Source organism: Grampus griseus, assembly GCF_964374135.1.
Source record: "Grampus griseus genome assembly, chromosome: 7".
NCBI lineage: Eukaryota > Metazoa > Chordata > Mammalia > Artiodactyla > Delphinidae > Grampus > Grampus griseus.
The window spans coordinates 102,432,929-102,449,210 of record NC_139001.1 but is presented as its reverse complement, the minus strand read 5'-3'; positions in this window follow the sequence as shown (position 1 = coordinate 102,449,210).

Sequence of the window (16,282 nt, the reverse complement as noted above, 5' to 3'; positions counted from 1 at the left end):
CTCTCTCCCTGAACCGGACAGAGGGAGCCCTCCTGTTGTCCCTGAAATCCAAGTCAGGGCTGGAAAAGCCAAAGCCTTGGAATTTCTCAATCCTGAGCCCACAAAAGTTTTCTCTTCTGTTTACCGGGGAGGGAGACCGAGCGGGGTAGGCAAGTCTGTTAGCAGAGGATTTGAAGATACAGTGGCGAACTGAAAGGCAGAGAAGATTTTCATTTCCTGTGTTATGGGGTGAAATAATATCAGTATAAAAAACCTGGCAGCGAGATGGAAGATAGCAGTTTTTACATTGATAAGTATTTGTTCATTTCCTGACAACAAAAAAATATAAATCTCTTCAGAAATTAAATGCCCCGGCTTGTTGGAGCACTTTTGTGGCGCTCTGTGCAAGGCTGGCTCCCTTTCTCTGGGCCTCTGCGGGCCGGGTAATCACAGCATCAGTCATTATCCCTGGATCACGCGGGCAGCAGCAGCCGGGCTGCGCAGGGCCCAATTCTCCCACTTTTTTGTGTCACTTATTTTCTCGGCGGGCCCAATTTGCATTTTAATGGAAGTAGTTTATAGACTTCTCCGCTGCCTTCAGAGTGCCACAAGTGGCATCATTAAGTGAGCTAAGCCGGATTAATGCTGATAGTAAAGTCAGATAATACAATAACAGAGGCCTCCTGCCATTTGCATTAGGTGAGGAGTGCGGGGCTGCCTGGTGCCTGGCGATAATTTGTAAGTGCGATATGTTGTACTTGAGAGGATAAGATTAAATTTAGTGGGTTTAACTGTCATCCCAGTAAGTCAATTACTTCATCTTTTCAGCCTTTGAATTTCTTTTATAAATAAAATAAATGGAATATTGAGCTGCTCCGCAGCCATTTCGAGCTCCCATGAAGAAGAATTACACAGGCTGGGCCAAAAAAATAAAAGGCTTTGGATTCAGCTCCATAAACAAAATATAAACTCCATTCAGGTGCCAGCATGGCAGCAGCCTCGAAATATTGTCCATCTCTCATATCACAAGCATGACAGATTCCATTGTGACTTTAGTTCCTCCATAATAGGAAATATTTATGTTGTGCCTGGGTCTTTTCTATCCCAATCCCTCCCATTGTAGGAAGCAAACACTCCAACACAGAGCCATGGGCCTCTCCGCTCCCTCCCTCCTGGCCCCTTGTTGCCCCAGTGCTAAATATTTAGTGTTCGGGGCGGATATTAAGAAAGCCTCATGACCCAACTGAGAGAGAGGAGATGCATCCAATTTCAGGCAGGTCTCAGATAAACAGAAGGGTTCAACTTCCTTCACACCATCTTCCTCTCCTCCACCCTGGGTTGCTGCCAGGGAAGATGACATCTCTGGATGAAAAGCTGAGCTATCTAAGCTATCTAAGATAGTGAGTGGGATCTTGATAGAAGACCGTCAGCATCTTCATTTATTCACAGAGAGAGGGGAGGAAAAATCAAGGAAAGAAAGAAAATCAAGCAGTTAAACCTTTACAGGCACCCACCAGTGCAAGTTATGTCTTAGGAGACCTGACTCTGCTGTCTTCTCCACGGACTAACGAGCATCCTTTTTTTTTTTAAATACGTAATCTCTGTGACTGCTGTTCTTAATCATGGATGGATGGATGGATGAATGAGTGAGAGGAAGAGACAAAGGGCATAATCTTTGTCAAGACCCTAGAAGACTGGTAGCTAAAAAGCACAGCACCAGGTATTGATGACCCACCCCTGGGGGTAACCAGGATTACAGCCAAACGGATTTGAGTGTGTATGCTCCATGCCCTGACCTGTTTTGGTGGCTACAGAACAAAAGGAAAGGCATAAAAGATGGTCCTTGGAGAGATGCAGGAAAATGTTCAAGCAACCAGCCTTCAATGAAGAACCCACGGTGATGCATAGATGAGAATGAGGGCCCAAGTGGCTCTCTGGTTCCCGATCAGCCTCCCAACCTCTGCTCCCACCTCCACACAAATCTACTCCAACACGCTCCACATAGGCACAGGCTACGCCTCCGTTTTTGGCGAGGCTTCCTCTTCTTTCTTCACCTGGCTAAACCCTAGCCTTTTGCAAGACCCCGGTCATGCATTTCCTCCTCCGTGAGCCTTGCCAGCCCACACAAACCTATGAAGACTTTCCCTGAGCAACCCCTGATAACAGCACTGTGTTAAGTGCTCTGCAAACATTTATTGTCATGCTGCCTGCCCTACCATGCAACAGGTTCCTTGAGAAAACAACACCGTAACTCCCTCGTTCATTAATTACTTCATTCTTACACCCATCAAGTACCATGAAATTCTTGGTATGTTTCTCCAGTCATAGACATCTGTTGTTTCTGGGAAAAATATCTTGGGTAGAGCAATAGACTCCATCCCTCTTAACCACTGGATAGTGTTTTCTGTGCGGAGATCTGTGTGGAGTGCTGTGCTAAGTACTGTACCGACTGCTAGGGACACAGAGATGAATGTGTCGCAGTTCTCGCCGCTGAAGAGCTGAGCGCAGGAGGTGAAACAGGCACGTAAGCAACTCAAATACAATGCATGCCTATTTGTTCTGGTGTTGAGCACAAGACTTGACCTGCAAGAGATGCTAAACAAATGTTGGTTAAATAAATGAAGTTTTGATGAGATGTGGGGACTTAGCCTGGGAGATTCTGCAAATTCTTTAATGTTATAGCTGTGAGACTGCTATCACATCTTTCTCTGTCCCCTTCTTGATCTCTAACCCACTCCATCTTCACTGTCACTGTCAAGTATTTCAGCAAAAGGACTAGAAGAACCTCTCCAGAAGGTACCATGAGCCTTAAGAAGGTCAAAGCTGAAAACCATCTCAGGTGAATGGAGCCGTCCGTGCTTTCTGAGAGTTCTCTGGAGGATCCATCTCAAGTCTACAGACCACATCGCCCCGACAGAAACCTCCCTGAAAGACACCAATTCCCATCTGAATGCTTTCCGATCTCTTACTGTGTGGCAGCCCTCTGTTAGTTAAATACTTCAGAGGGATCTAAGAGTGACTCATATTCTGTCTTCAATCAATTCAAAATGCTACTTCATTTGGGTGATATGGTTTGTCACGGGGAGCTGTTAGTGAGAACAACCTGCTTCCTGGATTCTGATTTATGCCTTCAGTCAACTGTCAAAAATCTGCAAGTCAACTATTACTAAAAACAATAATGACTATTATATTTGTATATGTTGTATATTTAAAAAAATTTAAAAGTACTTTATATATCCTTTATGTCCTTTGGTAAGTGCCAAGTGTACCTTCCCTCGCACCCTGCCCCAAGAAAGCCTCCAGGAGCTGATAGGGATGCCTATTGGGAAGGCTTCACAGGAAAGAAAATGAGGGGTGTGTGTGTTTGTGTGTGTGTGCGCGCGCGCGTGTGCGCACATGCACACACATGCGCAATGTGTGCCTGTCTCTGAGTTGATTCCAAAGCCAAAGATATAAATGACTTTTAGATTGCCCCTTGTTTTGTATTATCCACGCCTCTGCCCTTCACTAGTGCAGATAATCGAGAGTTCACTGTACTGTGATTAATTATACAGCAGGGCTGAGAGCCAGCAGTCACCAAAGTGCTAGGAATTTCAGGCACAAACCCTGTTTACCCTTTACACTTTAATAGGGACAAGGGTTTTGTTTGTTTACTTGTTTAATTGTGTTTATTTACTTGTTTAATTTTGTTTGTTTACTTAATTGTTTAACTAGATCTGCTATTGACTTAGTGCCCAATCTGTGCCAGGCACTCTGCTGAGCACTCTTCTATACATCACCTCATGGCGAGTACCATTATTATTCCCATTCTAGAGCCGAGAAAGCAGAGCGTAAGAGAAATTAGGTGACTTTCCCAAGGTCACACAGATAGCAAAGACTAGAGCCAGGCTGTCTGAAAATATTTGGTAAAATACGTTTAATGACTTAATCACTGACTTTGCTTTATTGTCTAACAACCATAGGTATTAAACACATACTTCTGTTTTAGCCTAATTGCTCCAATGATTTCCCTCTAATATCTTCAGTATGGAATCCAAAACGCTTTGCAGGATTCCATGCAAAGTTTTCCTGAGTCCATGGACAGTTCAAGAAAACAAGTTCTGATCATTCAGAGCCGTGCTTGAGGTATAAACCTCAAGAGGTTAGAGCTGAGGCTTGTGGCCCAGGCAGTTAAGGTGATGGCAACATAGCACATGATAGTTTCCCTTCTTTAAGTAGTTTCCCTTCGAGTAAAGGGAAAGAAGAGGCACTCGCAGGGGTGGAATATATGCCAAGATGCTGTACACACATGGCCTCATTAATCACGGCAATCCTGAAAAGTTAACGCTATTACTCCCTTTACACAGAGGAACCAGGGGTACAGGGAAATAAAGTGTGTACGATCACACAGATCAGACCCAGATCCATCTGGCTTCAAAGTTCATATCTTTCCAGCCCTCTTGGAAGTTAAACTTATAAACTATAAAACTACACTATTAACAATACAATGTCAGAAAACTTGATAAGATTTTAGCCTACATCTATGTGATATAACACATTTTTTCGTCAAATTTGTTTCAGGCTATGATCCTTAAGAATAATGATTAATTTCAGATCTTTGCATGTGAACTATTCTCTGTCTTAGTCAAAACAAACAAATAAACCTTTGCGTTATTCATTCCAGGCCTAAACATTGTACACTTCTTGTTTCCAACTACATCATTTCATTTTTTCTGTCTCTTAACCCTATTCTTGTTTATACTATTTCTAAATGTAGTCTTAAAACCATCCCACTGTTCCTGTTTTCAAATGAAGGTATATCTAGTTGACCTTTGATAACCAATTCCTGTGTCTCACTTTCTGCCCACAAGTTTGCCTATATAGCTACCCTACACTCTCCAATTACATCTTTCTTTCTCTTTTTAAAATGTATTTTCTTACACCACATGGGAAATACTTGGTCAGCATATCCCATATTATATAGTCCTTCATGGATTTGAGAAGCTCACTTACACGGCTATGTTTTACTAATTTACTTTTATATTTTAGTCAAAAAAGAATGTGCCAAAGGAAAACAGACTTCAAATGGAATTTATCATCTCGAAGCACAGTTCCATAACCAATTTGACTTCCAGTTGTTTTATTATTCCAATTAATCTCTTTAAACCTCTCTAAAGAGCTGGCATTTACATTTTTCATTTCCATCGTTAGGAACATTCTTCTAATAATAATATTTCCTAATGCCTACACTATTTCTGGGTTTGATTCCACGATACGTGGTAGCACTAATCAGCAACCTGAGCCTGAGTGTTCGTACAGATATCAGTGTCCCATTTTCTCTAAAATTAGCAATGTCACGCAAGCTTTCAGATGCTGTAATTACAACCGCAACAGAGCAGAAAAGCTCCCAACAGCCACCCAGGCTCCAGCAGCTCCAGAATCAGCCCACCCCATCTGGAAATTCAAGTGTTCCTTCCTCCCTTTCACGTCTGGCTTTCAAAATAGCTCCCTTCTGCTTGAGTCCCTGCCCCAAACCCCTGATACAATGCAAGTTCTGTTTCCAAACATGTCGTGAGCTCCTTCCTGAATGTCCATGGGTGTTAGCATCTGGACTGACCTTGGGTTGCTGTCTGAGGCCCCAGGTCACAGAGTGCTTAATCCTTAAATACATCAGCTGGGAAAAGGCCAGACCAAGTCCCCTGAAAGTCAGAGGGGACAGCTGTCTGCACAGGTGATGTGGGGAAAGCCAAAGAACATCCTTGAGCCCAGACATCTGGCCTGTTGCTCCTTCCCAGGACACCCAGATTGCCAGCTCCTTGGACTGAAGGCAGTGGAGTCAAGGCTCTTGTCCCTCTGTTTTGTGGAGTCTCACCACAGTGGGCACTCAGACAAATGTACGACCTCGCCCCCTGGCTGAAGATTCTCCTCCCATCCCTCCCTCCTCTCCTTGGCTGTGAGCAGTGCCGGGCAACCAAGAAGAAACCCCTTCCCTCCTTTCTCTCAGTCCTTGCCCCTGCTACTCCTCCTTCGAAATGCCTTCCCTCCTTTCTCTCAGTCCCTGCCCCTGCTACTCCTCCTTCGAAGTGGACAGTATCAGTTTTGTGACCTTGGGCACATGTCTTGACTTCCTCCCAGGTATTCCCCCAAGAACTGAAGTCCCATGTAAACATAAGTTAGATGAGCTCAGACACTGGAACTTATTTAACGCTGTACCCTGGCACCCAGCACAGAGCTTGAAATATCGCATGCAGTCAAAAAATATTTGTTGAATGAATAACTGAACTTTGTAGCTGAGGACACTACCTACCTCAGGGAGTTTAGGAGGGATAGCTGTTTAAAGATTATCTAAGAAAATATGTTTTAAATTAGTTTGTTTCCATCTCTTAAAATTAGCGGTGACTTCTAAGCAAAAACAAACAAACAAACAAAAAAAAAAACACATATCCCAGAGGTATAAGGTGAGTGTGAGAAAGAGAAGAAGTTATAGAAAAAAGGTATCTAAATAAGCCTATGTGGTGGTTTTAAAATGTCCACAAATTCCTTTATATTCCTTCCTTCAACAGTGGAGCTTAATTTCCTGCCTGTGAATAATCTGAACTTAGTGACTCATTTCTAATAAATAAAATAAGTCACAAGTGACAATGTTCAACTTTGGAGACGAGGTCATAAAAGGTACCATGGCTTCCTGCTTGCTCTGTTGGATCACTCACTCTGCAGAAACTAGCTGTCACCTCATGGAGACAGGTGAGAAACTGAGGCCTCCAACCCACAGCCAGAGGGGAACTGGTGTCTCATGCAAACAGCAAGTGTGTTTGGAGGTGGATCTTCCAGCCCCAGGAAAGCTTCCTGATGACTGCAGCCCTGGCTGAACTCTCATCTGAGCCAGAGCCACTCAGCTAAGTTGCTTCTGAATTCTTGGCCTATGGACTGTGAGATGATTTGTGTTTGTTGTTTTAAGCCACTAAATTTTGGGATAATTTGTAATGCAGAAATAGATAACTGATACAGCCCCATAAAACCCCTCACCAAGAGGCCTGCCCAGCACTCCTGGGCTCAGAACTCCCTCACTTCCTTGGCAGGTAAGTCTCAGGTCTGCTGGTAGCAAGCCTGGGCAGGGAAGTACCTGCCATCCCTCTTTTTCCTGCAGACTGGCATGTTTGCCCCTCCTTCCAGGGTTTTCCTGATATTAGCAGTTCCAGTTGTCATTGCCATGGCAGCTTTAGACCCCTGTCTCTGTTTTGGCTTCCACAGTAATCTCTTGGCAGAGATCAAAACATCCACAGGCCAAATAGGTCCCTAACTCTTCTTTGTTTGACTTGCATTTTGTTTTGTTTTAAGATGTGAGCGACTCTTTGAAAATAGGAAGGGTAATTTCAATTAGGATGATGTAATGACCCATATGTATTTAGTTTGTCTCTCACCAATTAAAAATAACATCAAAAGAAAAACTGTAAAATTTTTAAGCTGCAAAGACCAAAAAACATGGACATTGGACAACAGCAGACAAGAGATTTCAACAGAAATCTCTTTAGAGGCGAGTGGAGGTGTGACAATGGACTTTGAGGGAAGGAAGCTCAACGTGGGGAACTATGGAGGATTATACTTATGAAAAGTGGACCCAATATGCCCTGAACACTCTTGGAAAGGCTCAGAGCTTCTGAACATGAAACCTCATAAAGAAGACATGAGGTGTAAGGCTGAAAACAGGATAACTGGTTGGATAGCTGTATATGGAGAGTTGGAGCTCCTGCCTTGCAAGCACCTAAGCAGCCTGGCAACCAGCACCCCTCCTTGCCAAGTGCTTTGGCCTTGACAGGAGACTGTGGCTTACTCTTCGGGGAACTTGAATCTGAGAATCTCCAGACTTGGGAACACAAGCCTAGTTTGGTGTGGGAGACACTGGGACATAGGGCTGATGAAGATGCTTTCAATATTTTCCCCTGCCCTGTTTTAAAAATCTCAGTAGCTTCGTTTATGACCACCAGGTAGGAGGTTTGAGGATAATTCTTGAAATAAACTGAATGGTCGCATGGAAGTTCCACATTAATAGGCTGACATTAAGAGTCCCCCTCAGAGAAAATGGTGACTCACTGCTTAACCACCTTACAGAAAAACCCACCAGTTAACAAGTCTCACCCAATGTACGAAGCTTCCAACTAACTTCCAGTGCCCTGCTCCGAAATGTGAACAGCCAGACGAGGACCACCGATAATTTGAGGAAATGCTGACAGAAAAGTCAGAGATTAAAAAATAAAAATTAAAACCAAAACAAACACACACACACAGAGAAGAAAGGAATCAGAAGTAAACTTTAAAAATATAATCAATAATCTGAAACAAGAGAAGATACTATATTAGTTTTTCAAGGCTGCTCCAAAAAAATTACCACAAATTGGTTGGTTTAAACATAGATATTTATTATCTCATACTTCAGCAGCCAGAAGTCTGAAATCAAGATGTCAGCAGGGTTGGTTCTTCTGACGGCTGTGAGGAAGAATATAGTCCAGGCCAGTCCCCTAGCTTCTGGTGGTTGCTGACAATCCTTGGTATCTGTCTGTTGGTTTGTGGTTGCCTCACCCCAATCTCTGCCTCTGCTGGAATATGGCCTTCCATGTGTCTCTCTCTGCATCTTCACATGGCTTTCCTATAAAGACACCAGTCATTAGATTTGGGTTCCATCATAATCCAATATGACCTCATCTTAACTTAGCTAATTACATCTGCAAAGATGTTATGTACAAATGAGCTCACATTCGGAGGTTCTAGGTAGACCTGAATTGGGTGGGGACACCATTCAACCCAGTACAGACACTATACTGAAACAGCAACAAAAGCAAAGGAACAACCAGAGAATAGGAAAGCACACCTGGAAACTGAACCTAGAGTAGCCAAAGTAAAAAATTCAATAAAATATTCTATTAGGGTTCACACAAAGAAGCAGAACTACTATGAATATTACGGAATAAGGAATTTTTATAGGAATTTAGACTTTACACATTGTAAAAAAGTAAAGTCTTGAAAGGGAAAGTAGAAGATCAAGGAACAGCCCTAACCAGCCCTCCTGAAGCACAGGCACAGGTGGACAAGTTGGCGATTTCAGGCACCTTCAGCTTCTGGAGTGGGTCTATGAAGAGTTGCTGGGTAGAAGTCTATGGGAGCTGCTTCTTCCTAGCTCCTGTTGCAGTGAGTTTACAGCCAAGCATCTGATGGGGGCTTGGAGTCACTGTTGCAGCAGAGCCAACACTAGGGAAAAGAGCTGGACCAGACAGGGGAAGAGTATATCGAGTGGGAAAGACAAATTGGAACCTGCTGGCACCTCTGTCTCTGTTTTGCCACTCACCACTTCTAACCACGATGAGCTCCAGTGGTGATGACTACTTCCTGTCTACCGCCCAAGTCTTACACAAACTTCTCTTTGGGCCAGCTAAAACTCCAAACCACACAGAGTAGGTGATTGGGGGGAAATATAGTTCCATGTTAGCCAAGTTCACATAGTGGAAAATCAACACTGTGGAACCACTCATGGTAGCGGATTCTAGAAAATATACATCAGGCTAACCAAGCTGATATGGTACAAAACTGGCATAGAGATGAGGGAATTGTGCAGAAAGTAGAACAAAAAGATAAAGAGAAGACAGAAAAGTTAAGAGAGTTTAGATTTGGTCCAAGAGGTCCAATATTCAAATTATAGAAATTCTTGAAAAAGAGAACAAATAAACCAGAGAAAATACAATAATTACAGAAATTAAGGGAGCTTCCCTAGTGGCACAGTGGTTAAGAATCTGTCTGCCAAAGCAACGGACACGGGTTGGGGAAGATCCCACATGCTGCAGAGCAGTTAGGCCCGTGTGTCACAACTACTGAGCCTGCACTCTAGAGCCTGCGAGCCACAACTACTGAGCCCACATGCCACCACTACTGAAACCCGCATGCCTAGAACCTGTGCTCTGCAACAAGAGAAGCCTCTGCAATGAGAAACCTGTGCACTGCAACGAAGAGTAGCCCCCACTCGCCACTACTAGAGAAAGCCCATGCGCAGTAACGAATACCCAATGCAGCCAAAAATAAAAAAAAAAATGAAAGAAATTAAGAAAATGCCACAGAAGTGAAGAGAGCTAGGCTCCATCTTGACAGGGCTCCTCTGGTACAAAGTGTAATGAATGCAAGAGAGCCAAGGTTCATAACTGAACTTTCAGAATACCCTGGGCAAAGATTTTGTTTTCTACAGGAAAACAAAATACCAGATCACATAATGAAGACTGAGAGTCAAAAAGGATAACATTGGAAATTCGAAGACAATGGAACAATGCCTTCAATATTCTGAGGAAATTTATCTTGAATTCTCAACCTAGAATTCTATACCTAGCCAAAATATTCAAGTGTATAGATAGCATTTTTAGACACATTAAGGATAAAAAAGTTACTTCTCATGCACAATTTCTGGAAAAGCTACTGGGGTCTGTACCTCAGAAAAACAAAATAGTGAATAAATCAAGATTGGAGTATGCTGGAGTATAACACTTTAAAGTCACAAAGGGAAATCTCAGGATGACAGTTATGTACCAGGGCTAAGGAGTAATTCATAGTAGTTCAGAAGAATGGATAGTTCTTCAAAGAAAAAGTGGAATCAATATATATGACAATATAAAAAATATAGATGGGTATTTGAGAGGTGCTGGAACATTAGGGGGGGAAATAACCAAAAAATTACCCTCCCAAAATTCATAGAAAACCAAAGAAATTAAATCATAAGGCAACAGTTAATTCCAGGAAAGACAAAAAATAAAAAAAAATATTTGAAAAAAGAAGTGTAATCATAGTAAGCTACTTAGCCCACTGGTTTTTGTACAGTGATAATGATATAAATTTTAACTATTGATTTAACCAGCAATTCGGACCTAAGAGTACTGAGATGATAAGAAAGAGGAAGTTCATATAACTACCATAAAAAGAAAGTTACAGGTTGGTAGATAATGTTGAAAACTGATAAATTAAGAAATAGTGGTATGAAAGAGTAGGACATAATAGTACTGTGTTTTTATCATAAACCGAGGATTTTAACATGCATAAATATTAACTTAATAAAATAAGTTAATTGCTGTTGCTGTCCAGGCCCTTAATGGTCTAATTTAGGGCCTGCTGAATCTAGAGTATGAGGCCTTATCTATAATATTACTGAAAGAAGAGAAAAGAAAAAGATCTGGAAGAATTGGGCAGCCTCAGCACGCTAGCCCAGACAGATAACAAGGAAATACTGGGGCACTCTCAGGAAAGGAAGATGTCACTGGTGGAGACTGGAAAGGAAGAAAGCCAAAGAGTAAAAGAGACCTGAGGTTGAAACGCATCTGAGGAAGAAAGCAAAGTCTACACCAGAGGGAGCCAGGTGTGGGTCCTAGGATCCAAGACAAGTCTGGAGGAGAGCTCTAGCTTGGCAAAGCAAAGGGGTCAAGGATGCATGTTCCAGAAGGGAGGGCTGAGCATTTGGCCCATTGGCTGCTGCACCATGGCACAAGCCAGGGTAACCTGCTTAATGGCCGCGCTGGACCACGACCAATTGTATTAAGACCCTGGAAGCTTCGAAGAAAAAGCAGCCCACACTACGCTTGCTCTGATAAATGACCAGCTTCTATTTTTATTTAATCTTCATTTATAGGCCACACTTCTCTTCACTAAGAGATAGAAAGCAAGGATCTGAGTAACATCCCAGATGTCTGAAGCATGTGAGGCATCCCCCAGCCTTGAGAGTTGCCTGGAAGGAGTGACACTGGGTGGGCTTCATGGACCAGATGTCTTGGGAGGCCCCGGGTGAGTGTCTCAGCCTCCAAACCTCTCTGGGAACCCAGGGTCTGCTTTAAAACATCTTCTCCTCCAAAAGTGACGCCAAGCCATCATTTTCTGCTCTTGGCAGCAGCACAAACCTTTCACTTAGACCTGATGTACTGTATGAAAACAGGAGTCTGCAGGCCATTCGTTCCCAGCCCTGTCAGCTGGGAGAGCAGCATTTCCCTCAGGAACCATCAAGAGGAAAGTCGTACATTCAGTTCACCAAATGGTACCAAGTCCCCAGCCCTGACCCCTTCTGACTGGTTGGTTTGTTCCTTCCTCAAGACCAGATTTACATAAGGCGATACCATTCACGTAAGTGACACATGGAGAGACTGGGCCTCATGATCTACAGAATCTCCTGCCGTGTAAGTACAATAGAAGAGGGACTCACCAAGCCACAAGAAATCTGGCTCAACAGGTCCAAAGGCAACACAGGGACACCTTCATGCCCTGGGGAGCTGGAATGCTGAGTACTTTTGCAGAGATTTGGGGGAAGACATTGTTTAGAAAATGTTGCAATCCATATTTTTTCCAGATGTGAGGGTGATCTGCCTCCAACATCTGCCACTCAATACATATTTGCAATGCTTTATGGCTCTTTTTGTTTACAAATCAGGCCTTGCACATTGGATGGCTAGCCCCTCATGGGCCAGGATCTTGTCTTACAGTGAGCATATGGTAAGTAAGTAAAAGTTTGTAAAATAAATGTGCCATGCTTACTAATTGATTTATTAAGTGTAGCAAAGGTCAAGGTTTCCGGAAAAAAAAAAACAAACACCCAATGTGCATTCCCATCTAGAGAATCCTGGGATATTGGGGCAGGACATAGGTCATCGTCTATCTTACCCTTGGCTTCCTGGACAAAATGAGAGAGGGTTTGAAGATGTACAATTTGGATTCCGAAGCTTTGAGACTTGGTTAAGATTTGAAAGTGAAGAGGGAGACAATGGAAAAAGGAAAATTGATTGAGCACCTACTGAATACTGGTCACTACATTGGGCATTATCGTCTCAATAGAAATCTGTATTATTATTTCTATTTACAGATGAGAGGCTGAGAGAATAACTTCTCCTTTGTGAAGTGGGCAGGAGCGATGATTTGCACTGGCCTCTTCTTGCCAGTGGCAAGCTCACTCAGTCTCTTTGCTGAGGGTGCTGGCCATTAAATCACAAGTTGGAACCACCATAGTGAGAAGCAGAAACAGGAATACTGGTGCCAACTAGAGGAACCATCTGTGTATAGGGGTGTGACATGTTTGGAGAACTTGGGGGAGGAAATAAAGAAAGGTTAGATATCCTGTAAGGACACTGGTCAAGGCACCTTAAGTCAAAACCAGTTGAGTTTATTACCCACACCCTTAACTGTATCACAAGACTGATGTGACCTAGAGGAGCAAAGATTTACACGCAAATGAACAGAAATGTACCTCATTACCGAATACAAATCTCCTCTTTCTGAGAACGTCATTCTTTTCACCTGGGCACATGGTTTAGAGGAGATATGTGCTGCCGTTAGGAAGCGAATAGTGTGCTTCCTAAACCGTGTGCTTCACAGTTCCTTCATTTGTCCTAATGTTCAACTAAACCACACTTTATCTCCCTTTCACATTCAGAAATCTTCCTGATAATTCTCCAGAGAGACATCTAGAGACCTTCTCAAACCTTCAAATTTGTGACTGTGGAAATTTTATTTAGGCTGTTGGCTTTTTCCTAAATTACATTTCCAACTAGAACCACATGTTGCCTAGACCTAGTCTCCACCAAATGTTCACCACTTTACAACTTAAACTAAAACTACATGCAACCATTCCTCAAAAAATCCCTGAGTTTGCTTTTTCTGCATCACAAGGATTGCACATTGAGGTGAGTAGAGAGCTACAAAACCCTATTGCAGTGTGGGTTCTCAGTCACTCACTAACTCTGCAAACCAGTGACTGTGATTCAAATTTGTGTCTCAGGGCAATTATAAATTCCTCCATGTCATAGGCTTTCCAGGCCACTCTCCTCCCCTACTAATCATCAAAACAGCTAAATCTGATACATTCAAGGGTCTATGTCAGAGGCTGCAAACTAGGAGCCCATGGGCTAGGTCCATCCCACTGATGTATTTTATTTGGCCAGCATAGGGTTTGAAAACATTGGCTTGGTTGCCAACACATAAAGAGTTTCCCATAAATTATCTGGATTTCTGGCTTCTTTTGAGAACTTGGAGGGTCTAGCCCTAGCGCTGGGCTCCAATCAGCCAGAGGAGTGGGATGGTAGCTACCCTTTAAGTGAGTCATCCTCACCTCTGAGATCCATGGTCCTTACCATTCTCCATTGTCTTATAGCCAGCCCTCTTCTCTCATTTACCTGGCATGCCTGTCATTGGTGTGCTTTTAAGATTTTGACCCTTGATTTGTATAGTTTATCTAGAGTTTTCCTGAGTATGATATACATATCTACATTGCATTCAACTCAATTCTGGACCATTTTCTTTTCTCTTTCTACTCTCTCTCTCTAGATCAGCACATTTATTCCCATGGTTTTCAATGTTTTCTATGTGTTTCTGACTCATGAATTTATGCTCAAGCCTAGAGATTTACTCTGAACTCCATACTCCTATGCAACTACTTACTTGGCAAGTCTTTTTGACTATCTCATAGGCGTCTCACCCCTACCATGTCCAAAGCAGAACTCCTTATTCCTCCTGCCCCTCAAAAACCTATACCACCTGTTTTGTGCCCTTTAATAAATGACACTAACGCCCCTCCAGTTATCCAAGCCAGAAAACCTGGGTCATCTTTTATTCTTTCTCCCTTAACCCTCACACATATATATCCCCTCAACTCTCCTGTCTGTTCTACCTCCAGATCATATCTCAAATCTGCCCACTTCTCTCCATGTCCGGAGTCACTTTGAAGGTCCAAGCCACCATCATCTGTCACCAGTATTATTAGAATAGTATCTTAACGCCCTGCTGCTCAAAGTATTGTCCACAACCAGCTGTATAGGTGCCATTGGAAGGTTGTTAGAAATTCAGAATTTTTACTTCCTACCTTCTAAAAAGGAATCTGAATTCTAACAAGAATGTGAAATGCATGAATACAGAAACAAATGAAGAATTAGAAACTCAAATTTTTAAAATCAGTTGTGATGAGTGACCAGGAAACATGTTTCAAACTCTGAAGAAAAAAAAAATGTCTCTCTATATATTCAGGTCAAGGACAATGCCCTAATTATTGTCCGTTAGGGGATAATCTTTGTCAAATCCGTTTCCTTTATAGTTATGCTTCTTTTTTCACAGCAATTTACTGATTAAATAAGGTCTGATATGAAATTGAAAACATTGTTGATATTTGAAAAGTAAACAAAACAAACAGAAAACCCAGAACCACACAATAACACCTCACATTTGGATTAGTGATAAAGAACTTCCACAGACATGTCCTCATTTGAGTCTGTAATAGCTCTAAGGGGGAGGCAGAGCAGGGCTGGTAAGCCTCATTTTACATAGGGAGAAACTGAGATTTCAAGAGACTAAATGATTTGTTACAATTACACAACTTGGAACTGATAAAGCAGTTTAAACTGCTTTTAAGTTTAAACCGATAAATCTACTTTAAACGTAGATTTCTCTAACTCCAAGGCCAAAATGCTCTCCAGCGTATTGCATTCCCTTCATAAATATGAACTGCAACTACATTCACCAAACAGACCCTTAGTTAAGATACAGAGACATCGCACGTGTAAACAGAGGTACGTCCGCACTCCTGGTAACCACTCTTTCTCACTATGGACATTAGCCAACATGTAGTCCTTGGCTAGGAGAGCTGTAGACAAAGAGGGTCATCTCTCCAAACATTCTGTGTTATTTTTCTTTTAGATGTAACAGACAATCATTTTAATGTTCAATCAGTTTCAAATACATTTATTTCAAACAGTTGGCTCCACGACGAACCAAGAAACTGAAGGCAGAGTCTAAATTTGGGCTTCAAAATCTGTTTCCAAGTATTAATTTTGAGTGGAAACAATTTTGGTTGAATTTGGGGATTATAAATATCCCCCAAGAGTTTTTCGGCTCTAGGCCTCCTGTCTCTAAGTTTCGCTCTGGTTTCAACCTAGGGGGTTGTTAGATTAGAAGTAGACAGCTTTGGCATGTGGTTACTCCAAACGCCTGTAACCGTCTTTAAAACATGAGCTAGAAATGTTGATATTATAAATGACCATTTTTCCAAAATAAGGTTTGCAAGAGTTGAAAGTGGAGTCGGATGCCAGAAAGTCTTCGAAGGAGGATTTCCATTCAGCGAGATCTGGTTACCTATTTCATAACAAAGAATAAAGCAAAATCTTGGGGCTGCAATTCATACACTTTTGGACCGAAAACAATGGGCTCAGTGGGGACACTGGATTTATAACTCTTTGGAGGCACTAACTTTATCCACCCGTGTAGGAGCCATGGATAATTTTAGACAGACAGGCACTGAAAAAAATTCCTGAGATATTAAGGGGCACCAAAA